The sequence below is a fragment of the Vulpes vulpes genome, chromosome 3 (assembly GCF_048418805.1).
Source record: "Vulpes vulpes isolate BD-2025 chromosome 3, VulVul3, whole genome shotgun sequence".
NCBI lineage: Eukaryota > Metazoa > Chordata > Mammalia > Carnivora > Canidae > Vulpes > Vulpes vulpes.
This window is the reverse complement of record NC_132782.1, coordinates 16,709,055-16,733,368: the sequence shown is the minus strand read 5'-3', so window position 1 is coordinate 16,733,368 and position 24,314 is coordinate 16,709,055. Positions and strand designations below refer to the sequence as shown.

Genomic DNA, 24,314 nt, shown 5'->3' with positions numbered 1-24,314 from the left:
TCTTGTTGTAAGGGAAAATGAGGAGAAGCAGTGATGTTGAGTACATTCTCTGTTAGGGAAATGTAACCAAAAGGGAGTTTAGGGGAGGGAGAGGGTTGATTTGATAGCACAGAGGATTTTTGGGGGACAATGAATCTATTTCATGATTTTGGAATGGTGGATACATGACACTGTGCATTTGTTAAAATCCATAGAGCTCTACAACACAAAGATTAAATCTTGACACGGGCAAATTTTAAAAATATATAAGGGGAAATAGAGTTCAGGATGGAGGGCAGACTGATAAAAGAATCTCACTGTATTACAAATGTATGCAGTAACCTCACTGAAAGGGGCCAAGGAAAAGATACTAACGTAAGTAACTTTGAAAATAAGACTAAAACTAGAGGCAATAGGAACTGTACATAAGCACTGTACTCTAGTTGATAAAGTATGAACTTTAGCTTGCTATAGGTATTGATGGATACATATAGAAACATTTATAAATTTTTTTTTTAATTTTTATTTATTTATGATAGTCACAGAGAGAGAGAGAGAGAGAGAGGCAGAGACATAGGCAGAGGGAGAAGCAGGCTCCATGCACCGGGAGCCTGATGTGGGATTCGATCCCGGGTCTCCAGGATCGCGCCCTGGGCCAAAGGCAAGCGCCAAACCACTGCGCCACCCAGGGATCCCTAGAAACATTTATAAAGACATGTTTATACAAGTTTAATATACCCACATAAATGTCCTTCCTTTGTTAGTTGACAGGGCCTACAAGCAATCTAGTAGCAAGGAGCACACCACGTACCTCATCTATTCCCAATAAAAGGAACAAACACTCTTTAAAGAAATAGCTAATTCTGGGACCAGGTCAAGGAATATGCAACACGAGCCTGCAATATCTTGAAGTATCAGAAAGTAAGGAAGCGCTCAAAAACAAAAACACAATGACGAGAGTATGTCAGAAGGATATAGGAGCTAAATGTAGAAAGAAATGGTAGAAGAAAGAGCTCTTAATGGCCAAAACAGGAAGAGTTTGAGCAATAAAGTAGTATTGGGTTCTAATCCACAGTTTAAAACAAATATGAGTCCATACTGATAGAAACAAATGATAGAATAAATGGGAAAGAAGAGACAAATCTCCTATGCAAAATAATTTCAAATAATTTATGTGTATACTCTGCCCTTAAAGAGGTGGAGCATAACTTCCTACTCCCTAAGTGTGGGCTGCACACAGTGACTTCCTTCTAAAGAATACACTGTGGAAAGGGGTGGGGGTGGATAACTCCACAGTGGAGAAACTTCAGTCACCACTTAATCCAGGTGATCAAGGTTAACATGAACCCATGATAAGTCATGTTCGTATCATGGATACCCTTGGTATGATGTGTTGAGAATGGCACTTCTGTGGGGTTTTTTTCCCTCTAAATTCCAAACTCCAATCTAATCATGAGAAAAATATCTCATAAATATTTATTGAGGGGCATTCTATAGGATACCCGATCAGTATTGCTCAAAATCATCAAGGTCTTCAAAAACAAAGAAACTCTGAGAAACTATTAGAGCCAAAGAGGAGCCTAAGGAGACCTAATCACTAAACATAATGTGGTGCCCTGGATGGAATTCTATGAGAGAAAAACACTTCAAATGAAAATGAAGGGAATTTGGATAAATTGTTATAGGTTTATAATAATGCAGTAGTATTGGCTTATTAATTGTAACAAATTACCATGCTAATGTGAGATTTTAATAATATGTTAGAAACTATGTTAGAGAAGTGCCTGGTCGTGAGCTCAGGGTGGTGAGCTCAAGCCCCGAGATGGGCTGCGTGCTGGGTGTGGAGCCTGCTTAAGATTCTCCCTCTCCCCGCCCCCAACTTGTATGTACATATGCTTTCTCTCTCTCTTAAAAAAAAAAAAAAAAGAAAGAAGAAACTATATTAGAATATGGGAGTGCTCTGTACCATCTGCAACTCTTCTGTAAATCTAAAACTGTTCTAAAATTAAAAGTTTGCTTTAAAAATGCAATAGGAATATGGTAGACACCACTATATAGAGGCAGCATAGCTTTAGTGGTTAAGATGAACTCAGTTACCAGCCTACCTGGGTTCAGATCCCAGCCTCACAACATAACTAACTATGGCAACTTGGATACACTAAGTAACTGGAATTACTTTAACTTCTCTGTGCCTCATTTGCTTATCTGCTAAATGGGTTCTTGGGAGGACTAAATGAGTTATATGTAAAGCACTTAGAGTAATGCCTGGCACATAACAAATGCTATATAAATGTCTAATTCTATCATTACTATTTTGTTTTGATCTTTAGTTTTGGGGATTGTTATGTTTATAGCTGAATTTTATTCAATCTTTCTTTTTTTCTTCAGCATACTGATTTTTAGCTTGGCACTCCAACAGTGCAGTATCTATAATACTTTTTTCATAAGGGAGAAATTATTAAGATTGTGAAGATTCAAGAGAAAGCAGGGCCAGAACTTGATTGCCACCCCCAGTTTTATGTTGTATAAATAGTATTGACCGAGTGAATGTCGAAGTTACAAAGCCTAGCAGGATTTACTTTTTATGGGTACTTATATGCCACATATAGAAATTCTGAAGTTAATTTTATTTGGTTTTCAGTAGATATATTAAAATGTCCACTGGCCTTGTTAAATTGATGTTTTTTTAGGACAAAGTACTGCCTACAGTACAAATCCCTCAGATTTAGGCATCAGCATCTAAAATTTTTGTGACAATTGAAACAAAATGGAATGTATTATATAAAAACATGTTTTATGCCTTTTACTTCTATGCCTGAAATGCATACTAACTCTATACAAAACTCCTTAAACATCAGCAGCTTGGGTGTACTGAGTGAGTAGAATATAGAATTCGGAGTCAGGAATCCTACATGGTATGGGGTCTTGTAGGTGTGAACAGGGCAACTCATGTAACGTCCTTGAGCCTCATGTCCCACATCTGTAAAATGGTGATAACTAAAATGCTTGTCCTGCCTTCCTCCCTTCTTACAGGATGTTGTTAAGGATTAGGTGTGAAAATGAAGGTGCGAGCTTTTTGGAACTCATAAAACGTGTACAAATATTACTGTTATAGTATTTCTCAGGTTTTTGACCACACTAAAACTCTAATGAAAGTTTATAGTCAGATTAGATGTTGCACACCTTTACTTAATTATGTAATAAGATGAAATCATTTGAATTTAACATGTCTTTGGTGGTATATCTTCTCACAGCACTTTAGTTTTTTTCTTTTTTAAGATTTTATTTATTTATTTATACACAAGAGACAGAGAGAGAGAGAGAGAGAGAGAGAGAGGCAGAGACACACAGGCAGAGGGAGAAGCAGGCTCCATGCAGGGAGCCCGATGCAGGACTCAATCCTGGATCTCCAGGGTCAGGCCGCTAAAGCGCTGAGCCACCCGGGCTGCCCAGCACTTTAGTTTTTATGATGTTTTTCTTTTGTGTAACAAAGGAAGGCATTGTTTTAATCTGGAATGGTTTCCTTTAGATGGCAGTTTGAGAAAATGGTTTCCAAACTCTTCACTTGACATTAGGTATATAGAGAACACAAGTGTATCCCTCTAGTTTGTGGTCTCCTTAGGACAGAGACCCTCTTGTCCTGGAGTGGAGCTGACCAGCAGAGGGTGCACGAGCTTTCCCTGGAGCTGGCCTCAGAGGCTAGGCTGGGCAGACCTGACTGGTATCATCTGTGTTTGCTGTCTGATAATTAACAGGCACGATAAATGAAAAGGTTCTGGCACACCAAAAACACAATTACCAACGGAAAGAGAGAGCAGCCATGACAGACAACAATGTGGCAAGTACCTGCCATAGTTGCTGAATAGGAAGTTTGTAGGTAACTGGAATATGGTATTCTTGCTACTCTTTGCCTTTTCCAGTAATTTTTTTCCCTTTCATGGTTCTTTGCCCCCACCTTCTGAGCATCTGTAGTTGTCAGCCTTATGTGGAGTTGTCGTTTTTTTTTTTTTTTTATGTTATTTATTTATTTTGCAGAGGGAGAGAGAGCACAAGCAGGGGGAACAGCAGGCAGAGGGAGAGGGAGAAGCAGGCTGGGATCATGACCTGAGCCAAAGGCAGATACTTAACCTATTTAGCCACCCAGGCTAAGTAGGAGTATTTTAAAACTGTCTTTCTCTGAACTTTTTTGGCCCTAGGGTATTTGGTCCTGGATCCAACTGGCCACAGAACCCTGTCTGCGTTCGCTTACCAAGCTCTCGCAGATTCCCTGGCATCTTTTCCTCCATGTTAATGAGTGACCACTAGAAAAAAATATTGACACTTTTCTAGTGTTACTATCACTATTGTCCATACCATCTTTTCTTTCCTTCCTTTCCAAGTGTGGACTTTCTACTTGTAGATATTGTATAGAGTTTATATAACTAGTGATTGTAAAAATATTTTTATGTCTCCTGAGTATAAAAATTATTTGAGTTTACTTATAAAGCAAAAAAAAAAAAAAAAAAAACATTTTGAGACATAGTAAGAAAAAAATAGAAGGGTCTCCTTGAGCCTTTTAATCAGAGAAAACTAAATTCTTCCAGACTTTTTTTATGCATATGTATATTTGTTGTTATACATATTAATTTTTTTACATATTAATTTTTTAAAAATGAGATCTTACTATTTTTTTTAATTTTTTTATTTATTTATGTATGATAGTCACAGAGAGAGAGAGAGGAAGAGACACAGGTAGAGGGAGAAGCAGGCTCCATGCACCGGGAGCCCGATGTGGGACTCGATCCCGGGTCTCCAGGATCGTGCCCTGGGCCAAAGGCAGGCGCTAAACCGCTGCGCCACCCAGGGATCCCAGATCTTACTATAGATACTATTCTGTACCTGATTTTTCCCCACTTAATAATTAACTTATTTCCATATCAATAAATTTAGGTTTTTAATCAACATTTTAAAGTAGCTACATAATTTTCCCTTATATGGAATTTAGTCAGTTTTCTAAGATGAATATTTAGATGGTTTGGAGTTTTTCAAGATAATGTATAACAATGCTGTAACAAATCCTTATATCCTTCTGATTATATTCTTAGGATATATTTCTAGAAATTGAATTTTCCATCAAATTTATTCTTTAAGAATTTTCATAGGTATGGGGCGCCTGGGTGGCTCAGCCAGTTAAGGATACAACTATTGATTTCAGCTCAGGTCATGATTTCATGGTTGTGAGATCAAGCCCTACATGGGCTCTGCCCCTCTCCCATTTGCCCCTCTCCCACTTGCCCCTCTCCCACGTAAAGAAAAGAATTTTCATAGGTATTGCCAAATTTTCCTCAGGAAAGGTCTCTCAGTGCCATCTCCCCTGACAATGTGTACAGATGCTTATTTTTGTACATCATTTCACGTTGCCAAAATGATAAGTCAAATACTTAAGTAAGCTATCATACTCTTTTTAAAAAGAATGAGTGGACTTTCCATTCTCCATGTCACCCCAGAAAATTAAGGTAGTAGTTTTCCAACTTTTTGGTTTCAGGACTCCTTGACACTGAAAAATTGTACCCCCAAGAGCTTTTGTTTATAGGGATCATAGTTATCAATATTTATGGAATTAGAAATTAAAACTAAGAAAAAATAAAAATATTTATTGTCATTTAAGAATAATAATCCATCGCATATTAGCATGAATATCATTTTTATTAAAAATATTTTCCAAAAGAAAAAATTAATGAGAAGAGCAGCATAGTTTTACATTTTTGCAAATCTCCTTAATATTTGGCTTAAGAGAAGATGACTGAAATCTTTTTTTTTTTTTTTAAGTATACTTAACAGGGCGCCTGGGTGGCTTAGTCAGTTAAGCATCTGCCTTCAGTTCAGGTCATGATCCTGGGGTCCTGGGATTGAGCTCCATGTCAGGGAATAAGGGGGGAGTGAGTCCCTGATCAGTGGGGAGTCTGCTTCTCCCGCCCCCTTTGCCCCCCACTCATGCTCACACTTTCTCTCAATCAAATAAATAAAATCTTTAAAAAATAAAATATACTTAAAATACAATGCTATATTAGTTTCAGATGTACAATGTATTGATTAACAATTCTGCACATTACTCAGTACCTACTGTGATAAGTGTAGTTACCATCTTTCACCATGCAATGTTATTACAATATTATTGACTATATTTCTTATGCTGTACTTTTTGCCTATGTGACTTATTTTATGACTGGAAGTTTGCACCTCTTAATCCTCTTACCTTTTTGACTGGATTCTTATGTTTACTTCTGAATTGAGTATGTTATTATATGTTGTTTTGATTTATGTATATGCAGAAAATCTGATCTCATGTAGAAATGTAGGTAGTTAGAGGAGAAGTACTTTAATAGTCTCTTAGGATGAATGTGAATATTTTTGGATACTACACCAAATTCCAGTACATGGTAGTTTCTTATGAGTTAACTGCAATTTAATATATAAAACCGTGTCAGTGAACTTTTCATACTGTTACATTAAAATCTGTTGGTTGTCTTGCACTATGAATAGATCTTTTACCCAGGCATGATTTTGTGATATCATGTGTGTCATCTGGAAAATATTGGTTCACTGAGCTGTGCAGATCTTCCAAATGTTGACACATTTCATTATACCATATCAAAAATACCTTATTCTCATTGGAATAGTACTTAAGTGTCTGAAAGCTGTTAAGCTCACAGTGGTAGGCACAGGTTTTCTAGAATTCTAATTTTTTGCTTAAAAGCTTGAATTTTATTAATGGCAACAAATGGCATCAGTTGTTTACCTGTAAGGTTTACTTTGTTTTTGAGAAAATGCTAAAGTTGAAATGGGGTTCCATGAAAACAATTTTTATTGCTTCATCAAGGATATGCTTAAGTGGCTTTTTCCCTCCTCTTTCTGTCATTGCATGGTTGGTGAAGAAAATAGTTACTACCTACAGTACAGTTTGGTGTGACTGCCTTGATTCAGATGAAGATGCCAGCAGTTTTATCCACCATTGCCTGTGTACCATCCATGCAACTGCCACCTCTGTAAAAAAGTCAAATAATAGTATGTTGATACTATTATGAAAATCATTCTAACCTTTTGCAGAACCCCTTAAAGTGTTTTGGGCCCCAAGGGATCCCTGGGCCACATACTGAGAACCTCTAGTCTAAGGTAATCATGGGAACCCATTCTCTTACCAGAGACTGATGTAGGAATAATCTGTGACCTCCAGTTCTGGCCAGTGAGATCTGAGAGCAAACCTGTTGAGGAGCTTGTGAGAAAATTTCCCCATCCCTAAAAAGAGACGTAAGAAAGAAATGGTCCTTTTCTTCCTCTGGATGTTGCCATGTTAGTCGTGGTAGCTGATACTGCTGCGACCATTTTATAACTGTCATAGGGAACCAGCCTTAGAATGAAGGTGATGCTGTGAAGAGCAGGGTGGAGAAATGGCAGGAACCCAGGTTCTTAGTAACGTCACAGAACTAAAGAAGAAGCTATACCTAGGGGGCATGTGGGTGGCTCAGTGATTGAGCATCTGCCTTTGGCTCAGGTCATGATCCTGGTGCTGGGATTGAGTCCCACTTTAGACTCCCTGCAGAGAGCCTGCTTCTCCCTCTGCCTGTGTCTCTGCCTCTCTCTGTGTCTCTCATAAATAAATAAACAAAATCTTAAAAAAAAAAGAAACAAACAAACAAACAAACAAACCATGCCTAGAACTTACTCAACCTCTGGACTTCCAGTTAGGAGAGATAATATTCTCTTATTATTTAAGCCAGTTTGGATAGGATCTTCTGTTACTTGCAGTTGAAAGTGTCCCTAAAAGACATTTCTTATTAGTGTGATGAATATTTTTAAGTGTTTGGTGGCCATTTGCATTTCTTCTGTGAATATTTGTTGATGGCATTGACACATTTTTATACTGAGGTCTTTTCTAAGTATTTCCTAAGCATTCCTTAGTATTTTTTGAGCATTCCTTTATATATCAGTAGTAATACATTGTAGTGTTTTACAGGTATCTCTACCAGGGTCTTTTGTAGCATATCTTCCCATACATTTTAATAAGCAATCTATTAGTCTTTTTCTTTCCTTTTTTCTTCATAGTTTTGGTATCATGTTCAAAAGGGTCTTTACCCCACTTTTTAGTAAGTATTCACCTATGCTTTTTAGGCTTATTCAGGAGTATTTTTACATTAAAAACTTTAACTTATCTGGAATTTATTTTGGTGTTAGATGTAACATAGGCATATAACTTTATTCCTTCTAATAGCCCTTTTTTGTTTTCTTTTTTTTTATATTTTATTTTTTTACATAATCTATGCCCAACATTGAGTCCCAAACCTACAACCCTGAGATCAAGAGTCACATGCTTCACCAACTGAGCCAGCCAAGTGCCCCTTCCTTCCTCCCTCCCTCGTTCCCTCCCTCCACTCTTCCTTTCTTTCTTTCTTCTTTTCTTTTCTTTTTCTTTTCTTTTCTTTTCTCTTCTTTTCTTTTTTTTCTTTTCTTTCCTTTCTCTCTCTCTCTCTCTCTCTCTCTCTCTCTCTCTCTCTCTCTCTCATAAGTTCCACATGTAATGGGGAGCTCAAACCCACAACCCCAAGATCTGGAGTCACGTGCTCCTCTTACTGAACCAGCCAGCCTCCCTGATAACCCATTTTCTTAATACAGTTTTTTAAATAGTCCAGCTTAATCCACTGACTTGAAATACTAGCTCTATTACAAATGGAATTCTTACATACATTTTGACTAGTTTCTGGACTATCCATCCTGTTCCACTACTTTGACTGTATATGCTGGCATTGTTGTAGGCATGGTTAAGATACTTGCTTTATAATGAACTATAATGTCTGGAAGGATAAGCACTTCCCTACCCCCCTTAACCCAACCCCACCACAAGTAGCATCACTATTTCCTTTCCAGTATTTTCCTGGCACTTCTTGTATGTTTATTCTTCCAGATGAACTTTTATTTGTTCAAGTTCTTCAAAAATATTTTTGGAATTATGAGTGGGATTTCTTTAATTTTATGGATGATTTTGTTAAGAATTTGCATTTTTACAATATTGAATCTTTAGCTTCAGGAACTCATGTACTGTCTTCCTATTTATTAAAATTATCTTCCATGCCCCTCTGTAGAGTTGTATAGCTTTCTTTGTATCCGTCCTGTATATTTCTGGCTAAGTTTATTTCTAGGCATATCGTGTTATTTTTGTTGTAATCATAAGAAGAATCTTTTCCCCTGTATATTTTCTACTTTTGCTATCTATATTTAAAAAAAAAAAAACTTAAAAAAAATTCAGCACATATTTCCAGATAGTTTTGGCTTCTTAAAAAAGAATAAGCACAAAGGATACTATCATTTGTGGTAGTACAGTATGTACTGTGTGAACTTGATTTATGAGGTATGACTGTTTCAGACTGTTTAAGGAAACAGAACATACCAGAAGCTATATCTCAATGAATATGATCTTTCCAAGCTGGTTATGATGGGAGTTCATACATTTATGGCAAAAAGAGCAATAGCTTATGCAAAAAAAAAAAAAAAAGAAAAAAAAAGGAATATTATCCTAAAGCAAAGAATGGGCCATCACTGAGGATATGAAAAAGAATCAATAAGCCCCAATCAGAGAAAGACAATTATTATATGGTTTCACTCATATGAGGAATATCAGAAACACCACAGAGGATCATAGGGGAAGGGAAGGAAAATGTAATGGGAAGAAATCAGAGAGGGAGACAAACCATGAAAGACTCATAATTATGGGAAAGAAACTGAGGTTTGCTGGAAGGGAGGAGGGTGTAGAGATGGAGTAACTGGGTGATAGGCATTAAGGAGGGCACATGATGTGATGAACACTGGGTATTACATGCAACTGATGAATAACTGAACTCTATATCTGAAACTAATGATGCACTATATGTTGGCTAATTGAGTTTAAATTTAAAAAAATAAAAATTAAAAAAGAATAAGCCTGCTATGAGGACATTATCTGAAAATGGAATTTCAAAGATGTATATTATTGGAATACATAGTAATTTCTCAAAGTGACTTACTTGGAAGGTCAACACTTATTTTGGTCCACAAGCCTACTTTTTAGTTAAACAGCATCACTTTATAGACGCACCTTATGTTACCAGGTGGCAAAGAAATGGCTGGCAGGTTTTATGTGTTTTTTGTTGTTGTTATTGTTCTAAAAGAATCATCATTTAATCATACTGTTTTTGCATTAAATAAGATTCAAGTTGCCCCAGGCAGTATGGATTGGCAGTGTTTCAACTGTTGGGAAAATGGAATTTGCCAGTTTTCTAAGAACATCTAAAATAAACAAACAAATTTCTTTTCATCTACATTATGGATTAAAAAGCATGTGTGGGCTAGCCTGTATCTTAATCACCATTTAAAATATTTCCATAGAAAATGTGTTTCTGAGCTCTTAACAACTGACTTACAGATTATATTAGAAATAAGACCTTCGGGATCCCTGGGTGGCGCAGTGGTTTGGCGCCTGCATTTGGCCCAGGGTGCGATCCTGGAGACCCGGGATCGAATCCCACATCAGGCTCCCAGTGCATGGAGCCTGCTTCTCCCTCCGCCTGTGTCTCTGCCTCTCTCTCTCTCTCTCTCTGTGACTATCATAAATAAATAAATTAAAAATAAAAAAAATAAATAAAAAAAAAAAAAGAAAAAAAAGAAATAAGACCTTCTATAGGTTGGAGATTACTAAGGTTTCTCTACATGGTGTGATCCTTGGAGGTTAAGAATGTGATATTCCCTTGTGATGCCTGGATGGCTCAGTCAGTAGAGCATGCAACTCTTGATCTCAGGGCTGTGAATCCAAGCCCATGTTAGGTGTAGGGATTACTTAAAAATAAAGTCTTTTTAAAAAAAGGAATATAATATTCTCAATTATTTGTAAGTAACTTGCCGTGACATTATTATTCATTGGCTTTCGAAAATCAATCTTAAATGTATTGATTTTTTTAGTTTGTATAATTTCTTGGAATAAGGTTATTATATGTTTGGTTAAAGAATGTATTCTTTATTTCTTTGGGTGAGAAGCCTGGCTTCAGATCAGAATGCTATGTGTGATGTTTCAGGCCTGACCATAGGCAATTATAAGACTTTTCCTGGAAGGCCTCATAGGAAGAAGCTACCATTTCCACAGCCAGTGCATTGCAGTTTCCTGGAGGGATTGCAGTCAAAGCTCCCCTGGGCAGTCATGCACAATAATAAGGACTGCTGCTGAGATACTTGGTCCACTTTAGCTCCCTAGCTCTTCTTCCCCTAACTCCGACTCCCTCTTGCCCATGGATCCATAAAAAGGCAGGAGACAGGTTCCCCTTTCAGTGCTGCATCTACATGATCCTCACCCAGTGCCATTCCACAGGGAAAAATGGAACATTAGAGAGCTGGTGCTTCTCTTTGCCTCTTGCTTGCACTGTTGCAGTAAAGTAAAAGGCTTGACTGTTCCTTTTATTTTGGCTTGTTCTAATTCACCATCTCAATACCTGATTGCTCAACAGTGGGAGGTGGGAATGTTTTGTGTGATATATTTTTTTTCCTTTTCAAGCTTTAATAGGTGCCATTTAGAAATGTTTCTGGAATTCACTGAATAATAATCTAACTTTACATTTGTGAAGCACTACATAGCTTATAATGTTCTGTGCAAGAATTTTGTAACTTAAGAATTATCTCCATTTTACAAATGAGCCAATAGGTTCAGGCAAAGTGACTTTTCTACAAGTCATGCTAATAGATTGTTGGACCATGACTTGAACTTGAGGCTGATTATAGCCTCAATCAGCACTTTATGCTCTGCTTCCCCATTTCACTGGTAAATTAGTCTTTTACCTTCTTGGGAAGTTGGGACTACTTTAAGACTGTTTATATTAAGAAGCACAGTGGAAAGCTTGATGCTGTGGTGTGTTCATGAAGCCCTGGGGAAGTTGTAAGAAGAACCAGACTAATGATAACAATGGTGATATCAGCTAAAATTTACTGAGCACTTACCATGCACCCAGCACCATGTTACATATATATGTTACATAGGTCACCTTTTGTGACCTTCCTAAATCTCAAAATAATCCTATTAGCCACATTTTGAGGAAATCAAGACCAACAGAAGTTAAATATCATATCAGAGATTGTGTGGTAGTAAGTCACAGAACCTGGATTCAACTTAATCCAAACCTTTTGCCTTTTCACCTAAAATTGCTTTCCAAGAAGGCTTGAGGTACAGGATGCCTGGGTGTCTCAGTGGTTGAGCGTCTGCCTTCAGATCAGGGTGTGATCCCAGGGGTCCTGGGATCCAGTCCTGTGTCAGGTTCCCCTCAAGGAGCCTGCTTTTCCCTCTGCCTGTGTCTCTGCCTCTCTCTCTGTCTCTTTCATGAATAAATAAAATCTTAAAAAGAAGAAGGCTTGAGGTGATTCTGCCCTACTTTAGGGGTATTTCAGCTATTTTGAGGAGTAGGCGGAGAATTCTCTGGAACAGAATCTCCTAATAATAGTATTTCTCAATATTGAAAAATGTATAAATCTCCATTGAAAGGGGGGGAAAATCTCAGACCCCTGGGTTGACTTAAATTGACTTATATTGTTACACAAATCTAGGTATAAGCTCCTCAGGCACAGAGCTCTTATTCAACTATAAAATCAAAATAAGTACAAATATCATCACAAAGCCAATAAAATTCATATTAATAGCATAATGTGACTGCCGATGTGACTAAATTGCAGCTCTAATTATTAGCAAGGTACTGACCTCACCACACAGCTTCCTTTTGACTTCAGCCCATCTTTACTGTTGTGTACTGCATGTCTTCTCAATTCCTTCACCACTTGTCTCAATGGGAAACGCTGCAGAACCTTTTACTGTGTTGTGTACTCAGGCACATCATTCGCATACTATATCTGTGCTGCTTGTTGCCAACAAGATCATAAATGCAAACATAGACACTGAAATCAAGTGGCGGTGATACATTTGCTCCTTTTTATTTTTAGATCATTATCATAATAAAAACATGATTTAAAGAAAATTGTTTGGGGATCCCTGGGTGGCGCAGCGGTTTGGCGCCTGCCTTTGGCCCAGGGCGCGATCCTGGAGACCCTGGATCGAATCCCATGTCGGGCTCCCGGTGCATGGAGCCTGCTTCTCCCTCTGCCTATGTCTCTGCCTCTCTCTCTCTCTCTCTCTGTGTGTGTGACTATCATAAATAAATAAAAATTTAAAAAAATTGTTTTAGGACCTCAGTTTGATAAACCCTGATTTTTTTTTTTTAAATGTGTGTGTGGGTTTTTTGTTTTGTTTTTTAAGTGATCTCTACACCCAATACAGGGCTCAAGCTCAGAACTCCGAGATCAAGCAAGAGTTGAGTGTCTGCTGACTGAGCCAGCCAGGTGCCCCAAATCCTGTGTTAATAGATGTGTCCAGTGGGAGATTGTTCCTGAAGAGCAAAGGGATGGAGATCTATTATCATGACCTTAAGAAGGTTAAAATGAGGTGGTGAATGGCAGTCCATGTTTTAGCTTTTGTCCATGCTAAAGTGTTTCTCTTTCATAGGTGTTTATAACCTTGTGGTTCTTTCTAGCCACACTTAAGAGCTTCTCATTCAAAGCAGGATTTCCTTCTCATTGTTACAGTGTTACTGTTTTTGTTACTAAGTGACATAGGTTAGCAAATTCAGAAGGCCTAATTACTCACCAGTATGTTCTATCTCTCTTCTCATCCCCTTCTTTCTTTCTTTTCTAAGATTCTATTTTTAAGTAATCTCTACTCTCAACATGGTGCTCTAATTTACAATCTTGATATCGAGAGTTGTAGGCTCCACTGACTGAGCCATCCAGGTGCTCCAGGTACTACCAGCCTGGACAGGTCTAATATAGATAAAGACAAATATATTGCCCCCAGACTGCCAGATGGTAAAAGGAAATCATATAGCGGGTCTATCCAGTTGCTTTGGTTGCAAATAACAGAAAACTCAGATTGGCTTAAATAATTGACAGGATATATTGGCTTAATAACTGAAAAAGCCAAAAAAAAAAACAAAAAAAAAAAACCCACAACTGAAAAAGCCAGAAGTGGGATGGGCTTCAAATGAAACTCAATCCAGCTATTTTTTTTTTTTTTAAGATTTTATTTATTTATTTGTTCATGATAGAGAGAGAGAGAGAGATGCAGAGACACAGGCAGAGGGAGAAGCAAGCTCCATGCCGGGAGCCCAATGCGGCACTCGATCCTGGGACTCCAGGATCGCGCCCTGGGCCAAAGGCAGGTGCTAAACCACTGAGCCACCCAGGGATCCCCTCAATCCAGCTATTAACAATGGCACGTAACTTCCTTTTATCCTTTAAGTTTTCCTTCCTCAGAGTTAATTTCATCCTAAAATTGTATCATCCTGAGGCCAGGCCCACTCAGGTCTCTAAGATGGCTTTTGTTATGTACTGAACTGTATCCCACCCCCCACCCCCCACCCCCGCACCCACCCTTACCCCTCCCCAATTTATATGTTGAAGCCCCAGTCCCTGGTGTGACCATATTTGGAGATAGAACCTTTATGGAGGTAATAGAAGTTAAATGAGGTCATAATGGTAGGGCCCTAATCCAATAAAACTGTGTCCTTATAAGAAAAGAGACACCAAAGAGACATCTTACTCCACAGGCATGCAAGAGGGAAGGTCATGTGAGGACACAGCTGTCTATAAGTGAGCAAGTGATGCCTCGCCAGAAACCAACTTTGATCCTTGATCTTGAACTTTTAGCTTCCAATACTGTGAGAAAATAAATTTCTGTTGTTTAAATCATCCAGGCAGCCTGGAGCTAACTGGTAATAGCTTTCAGCAGCTTTAAGGCCTCATGCTTCCTCTTTCATGCATAGCAGGTACAAAGAAACCATCTTTGTCCCCAAATCTCTAGCAGTAGACTTAAGATATGCTCTGTTGGACAGGCTTATTAGTCACATACGTACCTCTAAATCACTCTGCCCATAGGTTTGGAATGTACTGATTGGTTTAGCATAGGTTAAATAGTCCATCTTTGGTTCTGGTCATGTCTCCATATCTCTACAAACTCAAAGATCTCAAATCCATGAGCTGTTAGTGGGGAGTGAGTGCTCAGGAGGCAACCAATAAGTGATTGCTAATTTGAGTTGCAACTTCAGATGGGCCAATTAGCTGTTAACATTCCTTTATTCAAATATTGTTTTCTTTTCTCTTTTTTTTTTTTTCCTCTGCTCTTCCTTTTCTCAAGTTCCCTACCTTGCAGCCTCTTACTTTGCACAAAGAGAACATTGGGAAAGGACTCACTGAACAGTCTTCCCTTCCATTGCAAACTCACCTGTTCTCACTCACAAGAGAATGAGATTGTTCTTGACACCTTACATGGTTAACACGTTTTTGGTGTACTTATTTCCCTTCTCTTCCTCCCATTTCTTAAAACTTGTTTGTCAACAGTCCATCTCTTTCCAGTATTTTCAATCTATTTTTTTCAACAATGAGTTTTCTCTTATTGTACAAAAAAATACTCAAGATTCTTTGCATCTTAACAAATATTATTATTTGATGAGGCAACACCTCAGGATGTGATCCAATTTGTCTTTTCCTTTCCATTGCCTATCATAGTCCTCTACGTTTACTACCTTCTGTACCCCATTGACCTGCTTATTCCTCAACTCTGCCTTCTGCTGACACAGCCAGAATCAAAACACCTGTGACTTCCTGTCTACCACCTGTAAACCAGTGACTTGTCTCCCAAATCTACATCTCTAGCACCTACCAATTACCTAAATTGCCAACTACTTATTGTCAATGTCCATTTAAATACATTGTGAGATCCTTAAAATTTGTCATGTGCAAGCTGAACTTTTTTTCTTTTAAGATTTATTTATTTGAGAGAATGCAGCAGGGAGGAGCAGAGTCCGAAACAGATTCTGTACTAGGTGCAGAGCTTGGTGTGGGACTCTGTCTTATAGCCCTGAGATCATGACCTGAGCTGAAACCAAGAGTTGGACGCTTAACTAACTGCAACACCCAGGTGCCCTGCAAACTGAACTTATGATCTTCTCTTCCCTACCACCATCCCATCATTATCTACATTTTTTCTTAACTTTGTCTTGAATAATCTCATCCTCTACTCAGCTACCCAAGCTAAAAATCTTCTTTCATGTTTGGCTTCAGCCTGCATATTTGGCTTCAGCCTGCTTTCATATCTAGTCATTTCAAAAGAATCTATTGATTCTGCCTCTAAAGTGTGTCTTGACTTGGCCCCTTCCTTAATTCTCATGAAATTGTCTTCTCTGGCTCCCATGATGTCTGACAAATTCTTATTATATGGAGCTCTCCTTTAATCAGTTCTGTATAGGAGTGGTTCTCAATACTTGATGTGCACCAGGATCACATGTGAAGATTTTAAAAGCTATACATGCACAGGCCCAGAGCTTTGATTTTCTCTGGTCTGGTATAGGACTCCATGTTTGGTGGTATAAAACCATCATAACAATTTTTATAAGATACAAATCTGATCATGTTGCTCACCTGTTTAAAACTCTTCAGTTGTTGTCAATGCCTATAGAACTTGCCTAGGGGTGTCTGGGTAATGTAGTCGGTTGAGCCTCCAACTCTTAGTTTTGACTGGGGTTGTGATCTCAGGGTCATAGGATTGAGCCTCCCACCACTCATCCCTCAGGCTCTGTGCTCAGCATGGAGTCTGCTTGAGACTCTCTCTCTCACTTTGTCCCTCCCCTCTGCCCTTCCCTCCTGAGTGCTCTCTCTCTCTTTCAAGTAAATAAATAAATCTTTAAAAAAAAAAATGGGCACCTGGGTGGCTCAGTCGGTTAAGTATCTGCCTTTTGGCTCAGGTCATGATCCTGGGGTCCTGGGATTAAGCCCCACATCAGGCTTTCTCTCCCTCCCCCTCTGCCTGCCTCTCTGCTTACTTGTGCGTTTGCGTGCGCTCTGTCTCTCTCTCTCTCTCAAATAAACAAATACAATCTTAAAAGAAAGAAGGAAAAATAGACATTCAAATTGCTTAATTTGTTATAAAGATTCCTTGCTATCTGTCTCTGGCCTATATTTCCAGTCTTATAAATACCTCCCCACCCCTACCTGCCCTTCACATTATAGGCTATAAGCATACAAAGTTAATTTTTTATATATACTTTTTTTTTAAATTTTTATTTATTTATGATAGTCATACAGAGAGAGAGAGAGAGAGGCAGAGACACAGGCAGAGGGAGAAGCAGGCTCCATGCACCGGGAGCCCGACGTGGGATTCGATCCAGGGTCTCCAGGATCGCGCCCTGGGCCAAAGGCAGGCGCCAAACCGCTACGCCACCCAGGGATCCCCTTTATATATACTTTTAACTTTATTTTTTTTTTTTTAAATATTTTTTTGAATTTTTATTTATTTATGATAGGCACACAGTGAGAGAGAGAGAGGCAGAGACACAGGCAGAGGGAGAAGCAGGCTCCATGCACCGGGAGCCTGACGTGGGATTCGATCCCGGGTCTCCAGGATCGCGCCCTGGGCCAAAGGCAGGCGCCAAACCGCTGCGCCACCCAGGGATCCCTACTTTTAACTTTAAAACAGTTTTAGCTTATAGAAAAATTGTGGAAATAGTATAGCTACCATACTCTCCATACTGAGTTTCTCATATTACTACCATCTTATATTAGTATGATATATATATATATCATACTTTTATGTACATATATATATATAAAACAATCAGTGAGCCAATATTGATACATTTCTAAAGCACATGGCTTACTCAGATTTCCTTAGTTTTCACCTAAATATCCCTTTTCTGTTCTAAGATCTCAGGACACCACATTTTACTTTTTTATTTTAAAGATTTATTTATTTACTTGAGAGAGAAAGGAGAGAGTATGAGCAGGGGGTGGGGCAGAGGGAGAGGGAATCCCAAGCTGAATTCCATGTGGAGCTGGAACCTAACTGGGAGGCTCCATCCCAGAACCCTGAGACCACAGCCTGAGCCAAAGGATGCCCAACCAACTGCACCACCCCAGGCACCCCAATAACCTCATTGCATTTAGTTGTCATGTTTCTTTTGGTTCCTCTTTGCCCTGACAGTTTCTCAGATTAACTTGCTTTTTGATGACTTTGACAGTTTTGAGGAGTACAGTTTTTTATATTTTATAGAATGTTCCAAAATTGGGGTTTGTCTGATGTTTTTCTTATGATTAGACTGAGGTTATGGGCTTGGGGGAAGAAGAAGAACACAGAGGCAAAGTGCTATTCTCATTACATCATACTGAGAATACATGCTGTCAACATGACATCCACTGTTGGTATTAACTTTGATCACCTAGGGATGCCTGGGTGGCTCAGCGGTTAAGCGTCTGCCTTTGGCTCAGGGCATGATCCTGGAGTCCTGGGATCAAGTCCCACATCAGGTTCCCTACATGGAGCCGGCTTCTCTCTCTGCCTAGGTCTCTGCCTCTGTGTGTGTGTGTCTATCTCTCATGAATAAATAAATAAAATCTTAAAAAAAAAAAAAAAACTTTGATCACCTGACTGAGGTAGTGTGTAGCCCACACTTACGGAATGAGAAGTTATGGTCCACCTCCTTTAGGGTAGAGTATCTACATAAATTATTTGGAATTCTTCTGCTTGGGAGATTTGTCTCCTTTCCTTCATTTATTATTTATTCAGTCAATCATTTATATTCACATGAACATACAGATATTTGTTTTGTTTGGGGGGTGATGAGCCAAAACTATTTTGTTGCTCAAAATGTTTCAGCTTTGGCCATGAGGAGCTCTTTCAATCAGCTTATGTGTCCCTTTGACATACCTCTGTCATTGTGGGGTTTGGGTTTTGTTTGTTTGATTTTCTTTTTGAGCACTTCCTTACTTTCTGGCACTAAAGGATACTACAGGTTCATCTTGTATATTCCCTGCCTCAGTCCTAGCAGCATTAGTTTCTCCAAAGAGCCCTAGTTCCTTTTGTTAGACAATGGTATTAGAAACCAAGATCTAGTTGCTTGATGTGCTTACTGCTACTGGGATGTGATTGCTTCTAGGCCTTCTCAACAGAGTAAGGAAATATATGTGTGTGTACTAACTTGTGTATATTCATATCTACAAATATTTCTACATGTAATATCTGTATTTATATTAAGCTAAACATTAGTTCATACTGATGATTCTGATTCTAATCTATTATCGTGTGGATCATTCCAACATTCTCCCCTCATTTGTTTGTAACCTTCCACTCTGAGTGAGAAACTCAGTTCCCAACCATCTACTATCTGTTTCTTAATTGTTCAGTTCTGGTATATTTTTATAGTGGTTTCAGAATTGTTAACCCCTTTTCAACTGGAATGCAGTGCTTATTACACTTCTTCTTGCCTTTAGTTATAAAGACTAACTCATTTTTAAAGTTACTTTAGTTAGCATCTTTTTCCAAATTACTTTTTATTTCCTGGGCATAGCATATGCTTTCACATTTCTTTGTCTTTAATTGTGTCAGTCCCTCGCCTGAGATACCCTGGTTTTTTCCTTATCTCCTTGGAATATTGCCACTCATTCCTCTACACCTAGCACAGATTTTGCCTCCACCAGGAAACTTTCCCTGGCCACTACCAGTAGACTTGAATCATTCACTCCTCTATGCTTTAATAGTACCATGTACTCACCTCTGCCACACATGTATCAGGAGTTTTTCTTTGCCATTCATTCTTCTTCACTTGATGGTAAGTTTCTTGAGGGCAGAAACCAAATGGATTTGTCGCTGGATTCCCAGGACTTAATACTAGTGCATATTGTATGTTAGAACCCTCTTAGATGAAAAATAACAGAAAATTTAGTAGTAGCTAAAATAATATAAGGATTTCTTTTTTTTTTTTTTTTTTTAAGATTTAAAAAATTTATTCATGAGAGACACACAGAGAGAGAGGCAGAGACACAGGCAGAGAGAGAAGCAGGCTCCATGCAGGGAGCCCGATGTGGGACTCGATCCTGGGACTCCAGGATCACACCCTGGGCCAAAGGCTGAGCCACCCAGGCATCCCAAGGATTTATTTTTCTTACCTAGAAAAAACTCCAGAGGGAAGGTGATAATTACCATTGGTTTACCTATTCAGTGATGCCATCAAGAATCAGACCCTTTTACTCCTGTATTGTATTGTATTCTATTGTATTGTATCTAAGTTTAGGAAAGAGGTAGGGTAAGTGTGTGCCAGCAGGCTATCCTCTGGATCCTTTCCCTCTATAGGGAAGCAAAGACTTCAGCCCCTTAGCAGACTTCTGTCAGCCAGAACTTGGTACTTTGTCCATTGCAGCTGCAAGAAAAATTGGGAAGCTGAGTTTTTAGGAAGACAAATCTTTTGAATGAGAACAAGATGTTGAAATAATCACAGATGCTCCAAGTAATCACAAGACCGCAAGGAAACCAGGGATCTGTTTCCTATTGAATAAAAGGCCTGAGGAAAGACAGAGGACCAGTCCAAGAAGACTTTCCAAGACAAGAGGGAAAAATGAGTGATCCCAGTGGGAGCAGCACCTCACTATTATAGGTAGAAAGCATAGGTTCATCTGTTGAGGAATGTAACATGCTCTGGCCACCCACTCTAAAATCATAGAGAATTCCATATTGCTCTGGAGACTTCAGCTTGTCTTCTTGTGTAGAAATCATACCATTTCTGTGAATTTTACTTTTGTTTCTTGGCCTCTTTTCTAACTATCATGCTTCCTGTGGTTTTGCAGTCAAAATTTTCCCTGACAGTCCATGGTACAGTTTGCCTTGGTTTTTTGCAAGTTATAAGAGTTGTAGTTCTTTAAAATAGAATACACAGTGCTATCACTTCTGCCTACCTAAATTCCATGTTCTTTTGAAATTATGTTCATTTGGACACCTATACTCACTAATTCTATATTTCATATTCTTTATATTTAACAACAATTTATGATTTAAATTTTTTATAATATTCCATTTTGTAACAATGCAGCCTTATTGATACATTAGTCCAAAACATGACAGGGTAAATCCTGCATACAGGTACAAGTACCTCCTGCCATCTAGTATACCTGGGGATAGAGACATTTGCAATGAACAGGAAAGCAGAAGTCTCATTAAGGGATGAACTACATTAATCTCATCCACGTGCCCTTTTATTTTTTTATTTATTTATTTTTTTACTAAAACTTATAAGAACTAATAGCATATAAAGTATGCATGTAGGGGTGCCTGGATGGCTCAGTCAGTTAAGCAGCTACCTTCAGCTTTGGTCGTGATCCCAGGGTCCTGGGATCAAGCCCCACATCAGGCTCCCTGCTCAGTGGAGAGCCTGTTTCTCCCTCTCCCTCTGCTGTTCCCTCTGCTTGTGCTTACTCTTTCTGTCAAATAAATAAATAAAATCTTAAAAAAATAAATAAATAAAGTATGCATGTAACTTAGTACTCTTTCTCTGCGCACCAAATCTGATTAATGCCTCCATAAGTTACTACAGTGCACACAAATGTGAAATGCCAGGTGGATGAAGTAGAACAGATTTCATTCTAATCCAGCATCATGATTTTGGAAACAACTTCCAGAGTAGTTAGAATAGTATATCCTTCAGATATTTAGGATTGAGGCTGCTTTGAGATGGGTTGACATGAAATCCTTAAAGAAATAACTCGTGAGTCCCAATAGCCTCTAGTGAGTACATGGTGTGGCCACCTTTATGGGTGGTCATGGTGAGCAGACACTAAGCATGAGCTTTCCATTTTGAAGCTGCCGAGTGACCGATGTCATAGTGTGATCAAAGTGCTCTGCAAATACTTACTGTAATTATTGTTGTTGTTCTGTTCTTGCTAATAGCCTTATTTATACCCTGAAATTATAATCATCCAAAGAAAGATGAAAACAAGATGTATGCGTTTTCTGAGCTGTTTGCCTCACAGATGGTCACCCTTGGAGTTCTCCGAAATTGCCAGGGTTAATTGAAGTTTCAGTCTTCACTGCAGTGTAGTTGATACTTAAGTGTTTCTTACCTGTAGGCTTTCACTATCCAAAAACAGTATAACAATAGCACTTTAATTTGCTCTCATTAATGCTAGCCTCTCAGGTAATGTTAGTGCAGTTTTACCTAGATGATGTTTGTTCCTCTGAATGAAACCTTTGTACCAGCTTCCAGCTGAGAAGAAAAGCTAAACAGTTACAAAGATAAAAACACAAATGTCTCACAAATTTATTTATTTAAAAGATGCTCAGAACCTAGGAAACATCAAAGGGGAGTTAACTTTTAAATGAAAAGCAGACATTTAGTGTGTGATCAACAGTGGTTTCTTTCCCTGAGATTTCAGTGAGCTGAGACAACTGGGAATCATTCTTGGGGAGCCAAATAAATAGTTTTTGCTCAGAGCCAGCTGACTGCTCCAAGGATAATTGTTATAGACTCACACAAACAACAGTACTACTTGCTCTTGTTCTTTGGTGCTCTTCTAGTAGTATTGAGATGTGAAAAAGCAGTCTTTTTTTTTTTTAAAAAAAAAAAAAGATTTTGTTTATTCATGAGGGGGGGACACACACACACAGAGAGAGAGAGAGAGAGAGAGAGGCAGAGACACAGGCAGAGGGAGAAACAGGCTCCATGCAGGGATCCTGACATGGGACTCGATCCTGGGTCCCTAGGATCAGGCCCTGGGCTGAGGGCAGCGCTAAACCACTGAACCACCCGGGCTGCCCAGTGAAAAAGGAGTCTTAGGATCAAGCTCAGGATAGTAGAATGGAAGTAAGTCCTTTTTTGCTTTTACTCCTTAGCTATGTAAAAGTAGAAGACCAGTATTAAATAAAATGTTCCATTATTTAGGTGATGCAAGAGCACGTTGTCTCTTGAGATTCGAATACCGGAAAAAATAACTATGCTTTCCTAAATCTGGGGACTATTGACTCCCATTGGCATTGCTTGCTATTTAATTAAGGTCCAAGAGAAGAAAAATGAAGGGGGTGAAGGGAGAGAAAGAATTCTTGGTCTCCTTTAAGGAGTTACAGCAAATTAGCAACTTCAGCCAAGACTACAGAATCAGTGCTATGAGCCTTCTTGTATGTGTGGTGTACAAAAATGGAAGGCAAATGGATGAATTGTATGTATGTGAATAACAAAGATGTAAAAAGAAAGCTAAAGAAAAAAGGTAGAGTGTGAACTCTCCAGGTAGACTGATTGGTTTCAAATTAAAGTATCATCAGTTGTGGGTTGAGTGACCTTAAGCATGTTAGTTTATGTCAGCCTGTATGGATTTTTCCTCTGTAATGTGGGTATAAAAATAGTACCCCTTTATAGGGAAATCAAGGTTAAATAAGATAATACTAAAAAAAAAAAAAAAGATAATACTTGTAAAGTGCTTAGAATAGGGCCTCACAGGAGCACCCGGGTGGTGCAGTCATTTAAGCGTCTGACTCTTGATTTCAGCTCAGGTCATGAATTCAGGGTTGTGACATAGAGCCCCATGTGGTGCTCTGTGCTGGGCATGGAGCCGACTTAGGATTCTCTTCTCCCTTTCCCTTTGTCCTCACCCTGAAATGAAGAAAAAAAAAAAATAGGGCCTCACACATGGCTAATACTTGACTTCTTTGTTAGTTGAGATTTATATGAAAGATAAATTGGGATTGGGCTTTTTCTTCTTTAAAGACTTTCAGTTTTCAAAATTTGGTATGAAGTATTTCCTTCAACTGAAATTATCCTTTTTATTTAAAATATACTTAAAACTATTATCCTGCAAAAGTTAGATTTGTAGTTACTTAAACATTTTTTCATATTTGTAATGTGAAATATCCTTGTACATATTCTGGTAGAACATGGTATAGTTTGTTGGTATGGTAAGACAGATAGGTGAATCATTGTGAAAAGATAATCCATTTTAGTAGAAAGCAAAGCATCTAGCCAAAATTTGAAGATACAACAGAGATCTCTTCCTCATAAGGCAACCTCCTATACCAAGGGCTGCTTCTTTTGCTACGCACACTGTGGTGGTAATGATGAGCCCAGAAAAGTAGTATTAAAACCATCTTCTCCTCAGCTTGTCATACTGTATGTGGAACCTGTATGTGGACTCATTATGTATATTTGCGCTTTTTTTCACATTCTAAAATAGGGGCACACTTAGCTATATCTAAGCTAGTAGGAAATCTGTCCATATTTCATGGCATACTTCTGTATGCTTAGAATTAATAAATATAGTAAATGTTATTGATAATGAAATTCTGTCACTCTGATATTTGTATGAGCTTCAGTTCCTTTCTGAATCTCTTCCTTTGTGATTTTTTTGTAGCCAATTAATTATTCATGACCGAGTCATGGCATTGAAATCTCAGAGGGCCATTGTCCTAAAGTCATGCTCATTCTGTTTCATTTTGA

The 24,314-nt window shown here is 38.5% G+C and overlaps 1 protein-coding gene across 32 annotated transcripts in view; it reads left to right on the top strand.

Moving 5' to 3' along the window:
- Nucleotides 1-24,314, top strand: part of METTL8 (methyltransferase 8, tRNA N3-cytidine) — an 88,816-nt gene that overhangs the window by 7,213 nt on the left and 57,289 nt on the right. The window lies entirely within an intron of this gene.